Here is an 8568-nt window from a genome sequence, read left to right as displayed (position 1 = left end):
GTGGTTAGAAATTTCGTGATTTAGAAATATTTACATTTCTGCTGATTCCTGGAAATCGCGTGACTTCCGGTTTCGTTTTCTCAGAAATAGCGTGACCGAGAAAAAACTCCCGGTAAATAGTGGGCCAGGTTGGCATATGCATAGGTGTGAGCATAGCATTTGATCAGGCGACCGCAAAACCAAGAGGTCTACTTCGGTGTTCATATTCAACTGACTGCGAGGATCTCAGGATCGTAGATGCTGTAGCTATCACATTCGCCGATCCTGAAGGTAAGAAATAACACAACTGAAAATGTTTGTCATGAGCTTGCTTCTGGTCAGAATCCGAGTCAGATCAAGTAACACAGCATGTGCCGCTTTTCACACTTTTCCGTTGGAAAAACAGTCGAATCCCGATAACTTGAACCCTCGCTAACTCGAGCCTGAAAACCCCTCTTTCGGGTTACTTAGCACTCCATATTGTAAATAACACGATGCACATTTAAAAAGTATGTGGTCTGTAGTCTTGCATTTTACACTGACCGATTTGTCGGTGTGATCAGTCGGCTAATCAATCGGCGTACAGGATTAGGTACCTGAAGATCTGAAGCCGATCAATTGTCACATATGATGTGTCTGGAGTCTTGGTTTAGTACTAATATGAGGTTTAAAATCGGTTGTTTTACTTAAATTTGTCAATTCTATTTATTTAGCAGACACATCTTACCTGCCCACGCATGTTTCGAATCAATAGAACCAAGCTATTCCCCACCCCTCCCCCTTCCCTTGGGATCGTGTAGGCTAAGCGGGTAGGCCTTTCATCTTGTTTCAGCAATCTTTTTCCATAATTCAGCACAATATTAGGCAAGAAGTTTACTTATTGTAATGTCGGTCAGCTTTGAAGCGGATAATATTTTCCTACATTATGACATCAGAATTGCTGATTTTCAGTGTCACGCCATTCAAAATAGATCAAAATCAAAATCAAAACCGTTCAATAGATAAAGTCCAGAATCTGGGAAATGAAAGAAGGTAAATATGCAAAGACTCTCGCCAAGATTCTGGTCACAGCAATTTTTCTTATGCAAGATATGCGGAGAAATTTTTTACCCAAATTTAAAGAGATTTGTACGGAGACGCCATGCTGTTGCCCATCCGTATGGGCACCAACATGGCGGCCGGAAACCAACAGAGACATCTGGCACTGAGTTTTGTTACAAAAGCATGAATTTATCCCTCGAGGAACTCTAAAACATTAAAATAATACTTTTTCTAAGACATAAACTGTTCAGATAGCCAAGTTCCCCGAAATAAGTCATTTTTTTAACCATCACGACAGCTCTCAAGGCCGTCACGTAAATGCCGCGTCACGCAAAAGCTTAGAAATTCAAGCGTAGTGTATTACGAAACCAAGAACCCATTCGCAGCGAAAATTTGTATGAATGTTAGTTTTCAGCTGCTCTGATACATCATTGAAGTAAAATCTCAGGAAGATCAATAGTTTTGTAGTTCGAATTTTAGTGACGTCATGTGAAAACCACCTACAGCTCGTGCCTAAATCCTACCGCTCAGAAGGACAACCGAGGAGTACTAGGAGCGAGTTTCCGAGTCGAGCAGTTTTCGGAAATTGTCGGCTATTCCAATATGGCGGACTATACCAATCACATAAATATGCGAATTGCCAGTGGTAAAACTATGTTGATCAACAGGACAAGTACGTTTTTATTCACCTGACAAGTTAAGAATAATGGGTAGAGAGTAAAGCAGTGAGTTGTTCGGCAAATGCTGTATATTTCTTTAGATCTCTTCCCGTCTAGTTCGTAAACCGTAAATTTGTAAGCCGGCTAACACATTACACTGTAGACGTCTTTGACTTATAATAGGCACAAGCGTTTTTAAATACGTCGTTCCCTGAAGACGAATATCTTTATCGATTCGGCGGATCCCCGAATTCAAACTTCCTTTGCCTTGTCCCTCTGGCCGGTAGGATCTTGGAAATACTGCCGTCCAGAGGGACAGCTTGTGTATAAGGTAATTGGACTTAAGTTCATGCACAGTTTTATTTGTACAATAGTTTGATACATTGCTCCTTAGCCTAACACTACACTAGATTATCACTCTACAGTAATATTTCAGTTTTCTGTGATCTTGTCCCTCTGGCCGGTAGGATCTTGAAAATACTACCGGCCAGAGGGACAGCTTGTGAACAAGGTAATTGGACTTAAGTTCATGCACAGTTTTATTTGTAGAATAGTTTGATACATTACTCTTAAGTTTTATACTAGACTAGAATCACTCTACAGTTGAATCTTTTCAGTTTTTTGTGATCTTGTCCCTCTGGCTGGTAGGATCTTGAAAATACTACCGGCCAGAGGGACAGCTTGTGTATAAGGTAATTGGACTCAAGTCGACGCACAGTTTTATTTGTAGAATAGTTTGATACATTACTCTTTAGTCTTACACTACACTAGATTATCGCTCTACAGTAATATTTTCAGTTTTCTGTAATCTTGTCCCTCTAGGCGGTAGGATCTTGAAAATACTACCAGCCAGGGGGACAGCTGCTTGTGTAAAAGGTAATTGGACTCGAGCCCATGCACAGTTTTATTTGTACAATAGCTTGATACATTGCTCTTTAGTCTTACACTACACTAGAATCACTCTACAGTAATATTTTCAGTTTTCTGTGATCTTGTCCCTCTGGCCGGTAGGATCTTGGAAATACTACCGGCCAGAAGGACAGGTTGTGTATAAGGTAATTGGACTCAAGTCCATGCACAGTTTTGTTTGTACAATAGCTTGATACACTGCTCTTTAGTCTTACACTACACTAGATTATCACTCTACAGTAATATCTTCAATTTTCTGTGATCTTGTCCCTCTGGCTGGTAGGATCTTGAAAATACTACCTGCCAGAAGGACAGCTTGTGTATAAGGTAATTGGACTCAAGTCGATGCACAGTTTTATTTGTACAATAGTTTGATAATTGCTCTTATTGCTTAAGTCATAAAGCAGGCTAGAATATTGAAGATTCCCATTTATATGAAGGTTATCAGGCACTTGAATTCAGTACCTTAATAAAATTTATTTTGCATTCCCTCCAAGTGAAACAGAGTGCCAGGCAGTTCTAGGACACATTTCTGACATGTCCAGTGGGCTCAAGTTGTGTACATCAATATTTAATATATTATTTTGTGACTTGAATACTCTGTGTAAGGATAGAGGAATTCCTTCAGGAGGATTGTTAAACTTAAAGAGTTGGATACTGTTCCTTAGCATTGTAAGACTATCTGTTTATGGAATAAACACTAATTAAAGTAATGAAAATGTCCTTCTATTATCTTTTTTTTGTGAATGGTGTTTACCTTTAAACAAAATAGGTTTAAGGAATCCTTTATTTAACCAAAACATATTGCTTAAAGGACACTGACCTGACATACTCACAAAGCCACTCTCATTGCAAAATTTCTAGTCTATTTCCGTCATGTTTATTAATCCTGTATCCCGCAAAGGATAAGTCACTTCTAAAATGAGGCTTTCTAAACAACAAGTGTAAATAAGTGTAACCCCAATTACCCTAAAAATTAATCAGATTGAATAGTTTGCTGAGTTTGCATATTTGGGCACCCATGAGTAAAATTGGAGGGGGGGGGGGGGCAAGCAGAGGGGCAGGAGCCCCAGAAGATTAGGGGGCAGGAGGCAGGAGAAGAAAGGGTGGGAAGTGGGAGTTCTACGAAGGCGGGAATCATTTATTAAGCATTAAAATACTTTCAAAAACAAGAACCCAAATGTTTTTTGACTTACACTTAGCTTATCTTGAGACTTCTAGACTGAAGGAAAAATTAAATCCGCCCTTGGACTGAAAAACTGAGGCCAACTTCTAGTAAAATTGGAAACCCTTTTACAGTGGTTACAACATAGGTCATAAAATGTTGTCATTTAAACGGTCAAAAGACGTGAAGAGCTAGAGGAGCAAGGTTGAAAACAAAGGAAAAAAGGAAAAGAAACGCCAAGGGATCGCGCAGCTAAAGGACAAGTATGTGTTTTGAGTGTCCTTATCTACGGGGGACAGGGCGAAAAGGAATAAGGCGGGAGTCAAGAGATGAAAGTACGGGAAGCAGGAGAACTGGGAGGTTCTGACCCCCTTTCGTGCTCCCCCCCCCCCACCACCCCCCACCAAAAAAATTGTTCCACAACAACTTAATTGAACCTGATTAAAATTTTTAGTCAGCCCACAAAACAATTATACTGTAAATGGAACAAATAGAGCTACAGTTGCATTAGAACGCTTATAGGGGTCCTTATGATGTAGGTAACAGAGTTAATAATCTCCCACCCCCAGTAACTAATTGCAGACAATGTAAATGGCATGTGATGAAATTGGTGCGAAATAGGCAGAAAATTCAAGTGACAAAGACTCTGGCGGCCATGTTGGATGACAAGAACAATAAACTAGGCTAATTCTTTTGTTAATGGTCATCCAACATGGCAGCGATGGTGTCAGTTAGATATATGCCAGTTAGTTAGATTTATGGTAATATAAATGTGCCAGGCTCTTTGTCTGCACTTAGTCCACACAAGCTCGGGCTCTTTTGACTGAACATTTTCTTACACATTTTAATTCAATCCCTATACATGGGATACACCAAAGCAAAAAAATGATTATGATTGTGGTGTCTTTGTCTGTATGGTAAGTTGTGCAAATACCATATTCTATCAATTGCCATGTCTCTTTAAATAACCAGCTTGGCTTGAGTTAATTCAAATCAAAGTGTTCATCTTTACCTGAACTTATCACTTGTGCTAGTGATACATTTTAAATTCATTGGCATTATCTATGTTTAGTTTCCACAGTATCTCAGCAGGGGAGAAACTCCTAATTTCAACCAGGTATTTTGAATCAAAAGCAAGTATCAACACTTCTCATGACATGACAAAGTAATGGAAAATCAATTTAAACCACACTACATGGATACCAACTACACATCTCCTATTCATAACACTTTCTTGCAGAAATTCACTGTTTGTCTTATTTTCCAGGATGACATTCCCTCTTTCCATGAAGTGATGAAAATAAAGATCTTACAGCAAATGCTACCAAACTGAAGGAATGTACATTCAAAAGAACTCAAAAGTTTTCATCAATAGTAAAATATTAATTTTGCTTGAAAAGGATTCGTCTCCATATTTCCTTAACCAGTTGTACATATATATAACAGTTTCCCTCACTAAATAAACACTCTAAATCCATCGTTCAACTTAAGATTCCACACTGATACTGTCATGTTCATTGACGTTTTACAGACACCATGAACTTAAGTCCAATTACCTTATACACAAGCTGTCCTTCTGGCCAGTAGTATTTCCAAGATCCTACCGGCCAGAGGGACAAGATCACAGAGAACTGAAAATATTACTGCAGAGTGATTGTAGTGTAGTGTAAGACTAAGCAATCAATCAAACTATTCTACAAATAAAACTGAGCATGGGCTTAAGTCCAGTTACCTTATACACAACCTGTCCTTCTGGCTGGTAGTATTTTCAAGATCCTACCGGCTAGAGGGACAAGATCACAGAAAACTGAAACTATTACTGTAGAGTGATTCTAGTGTAGTGTAAGACTAAAGAGTAATGTATCAAACTATTCTACAAATAAAACTGTGCATGGACTTGAGTCCCATTACCTTATACACAAGCTGTCTCCCTAGTCGGTAGTAGGGTATTTTCAAGATCCTACAGGCTAGAGGGACAAGATCACAGAAAACTGAAATGTTACTATAGAGTGATAATCCAGTGTGGTGTAAGACTAAAGAACAATGTATCAAACTATGGTACAAATAAAACTATGCATGGACTTAATTCCAATTACCTTACATGTATACACAAGCTGTCCCTCTAGCCCGTAGTATTTTCAAGATCCTACCAGCCAGAGGGACAAGATCACAGAGAACTGAAATATTACCGTAGAGTGATAATCTAGTGTAGTGTAAAGCTAAAGAGCAATGTATCAAACTATTCTACAAGTAAAATTATGTGCATGGACTCAAGTCCAATTACCTTACATGTATTCACAAGCTGTCCCTCTGGCCAGTAGTATTTTCAAGATCCTACCAACCAGAGGGACAAGATCACAGAGAACTGAAAATATTTAACTGTAGAGTGATTCTAGTTTAGTATAAAACTAAAGAGCAATGTATCAAACTATTCTACAAATAAAACTGTGCATCGACTTGAGTCCAATTACCTTATACACAAGCTGTCCCTCTGGTCGGTAGTATTTCCAAGATCCTACCGGCCAGAGGGACAAGGCAAAGGAAGTTTGAATTCGGGGATCCGCCGAATCGATAAAGATATTCGTCCTGAAGGAACGACGTATTTAAAAACGCTTGTGCCTATTATAAGTCAAAGACGTCTACAGTGTAGTGTGTTAGCCGGCTTACAAATTTACGGTTTACGAACTAGACGGGAAGAGATCTAAAGAAATATACAGCATTTGCCGAACAACTCACTGCTTTACTCTCTACTCATTATTCTTAACTTGTCAGGTGAATAAAAACGTACTTGTCCTGTTGATCAACATAGTTTTACCACTGGCAATTCGCATATTTATGTGATTGGTATAGTCCGCCATATTGGAATAGCCGACAATTTCCGAAACTGCTCGACTCGGAAACTCGCTCCTAGTACTCCTCGGTTGTCCTTCTGAGCGGTAGGATTTAGGCACAACCACCCAACATGGGACGATTTGTGTAACGAACGTTCGAAGAGATCTAGATAGAAAAAAGTCGTGGAGGAGGGGGAAGGGGTGGCCTAGTGTAGTGTAGTGTAAGACTAAGCAATCAATCAAACTATTCTACAAATAACAACCTCAACCCAGGCCACCCAGGCTATACACATGCAGTAGGTGTCACGTGGTCTCTTGATGAAGGAGTCTGTGAACGTTACACGGGGGCCATGATATAATAGGGAGCTCGAGTATAAGGGCCGATTTTAGCCCGCGTAGCAAGCATTTCCGTGAGGTTTGGAAGTAAAGAAAGGCCGAGGAACGGGATTTTCGGTGTTTTGTCTGCGCGGAAAATGGGGCGAGAACCAAAGAAAAGAAAGAGGGGGAGTGGGAGAGGGGAAGGAAGGAAACGCTTGCAGACAAACCCCTGGATTTTGAAAACCTCCGTTCGCCAGCGAACGGAGCTCGTGATTGGCTGGGCTAGTCCAAGATTATTGACAGGTGTCGATCAAAGGTATTAAACTTCTGAGTACCAGAAAAAAGGGGAGGACGCGTTCGAAGCTTGTTTACAAAATGCTTTAACTTTTCTCGCTGAACGATGTTTTAGTCGTCAGCTTCGATAGTACGGTAGAAATCCTGTGGTGCAATGCCGACGCTTTGGTTTTCCGAAGCCTGCAAATTATTGCAGAAGCAAGCGCGACACAATTTGCAGCTGTTCCTTTAATTTTAACGTCACTTTCTTGAATGCCAGATGCGCCAAGGACAAAATGATAAACCACAGGACACAAAATTCGCACTACTTCGTAGGAAAACCTAGTGATTTCGTCTGGCGTTACATAGCAGCAAGTTGTCGTAGGTACTCTGACGTTTCATTAGAAGCATTTTTGTTGACAGCAGTTAGAACCTCTGGGTACAGTTCTGAATGATTTGTTGCGTTCGACGAAGTGGAACGCAAACCTAATTTTGACCTGTGGCTTTCCAGAGCTGGTTAACCTGTGCACGGTTATAGGCCGAAAAAACCACATTCCTGTAAGGACACCAAAATGGCTACCCCGCTTGATTTTTGCAGGGGCATGTCACGGCCAGTAAACTGGTACCGTTTAATGTTAAGACATGTGATAAGACATGTGGCGAACATGTAAGTATGTGAGCAAGCCATTTGAGTTCGTCTTTCCGATGGATTTTTCTTTGACGTCTTTCCATTCAGTCGCCGTACGCTTCGCTATTATGTACTCTCAGCGTTAGATTTTGGCGAATTTAAACGCTTCGACGGTAGCATTTATCGAAATCTGAGGGAATTGTCCTTGTTTATTAACACGACTTGGATGATAACCAACAGCTACATTTTGATTGCATTTGTTGATTAGTTCCAGTCGCGACAGATAGCTCAGTCTTTATCCGGTCGAAATTTTATTTTTTTGGAATCGGTGGAAAAGTACTCTGAAGGCAAGATCCATAAGACTACTTTATTCATTAGGGGAAATACTCGAATTAGTCGCACGGAGTTTGTTCACGATAAACGACCACGCTAAACAAGCACACGATTGCAAATGCTAGCTTAGAATAATGTACGTAATTTAAATATTCTATGAAACGTCTACAGAAACTGGCGGCGTCACGCAACGTATCAACAAATCGTGACCTCTTCACTAGCATGGACTTTGACACTATGCATATCTGACTGCAAAACCTCGGTTGCTGCTGAAAAATGTTGATTTTAGCAATAGACAAAGGTTGTAAGGCAGCTAGTGAAATCATTTGTTTACGGTATATATGTATTAAAGTGAGAGCGTCGAACGCACTCTCATAATCTATGATTAATACTAGTTATAGTGTTAGCTGCGGGATGCCAGTTTTTGTCACA

General features: G+C 40.1%; 2 protein-coding genes across 2 annotated transcripts in view; one reads left to right on the top strand and one right to left on the bottom strand.

Moving 5' to 3' along the window:
* LOC110068320 (E3 ubiquitin-protein ligase TRIM71-like) overlaps positions 1-8568 on the bottom strand; it is a 120439-nt gene that overhangs the window by 28175 nt on the left and 83696 nt on the right. The window lies entirely within an intron of this gene.
* The window catches only part of LOC149106875 (uncharacterized), a 17636-nt gene continuing 9173 nt past the window's right edge, over positions 106-8568 (top strand). The window contains exon 1 of the mRNA XM_089298818.1: positions 106-270. The gene's annotated coding sequence lies outside the window, so the exon portion shown is untranslated. The remainder of the gene's footprint in view (positions 271-8568) is intronic.

Source organism: Orbicella faveolata, unplaced genomic scaffold, assembly GCF_042242905.1.
Source record: "Orbicella faveolata isolate gen_17 unplaced genomic scaffold, um_ofav_v1 contig_3, whole genome shotgun sequence".
NCBI classification, from domain to species: Eukaryota; Metazoa; Cnidaria; class Anthozoa; order Scleractinia; family Merulinidae; genus Orbicella; species Orbicella faveolata.
This window is presented reverse-complemented; position numbering and strand designations above follow the sequence as displayed.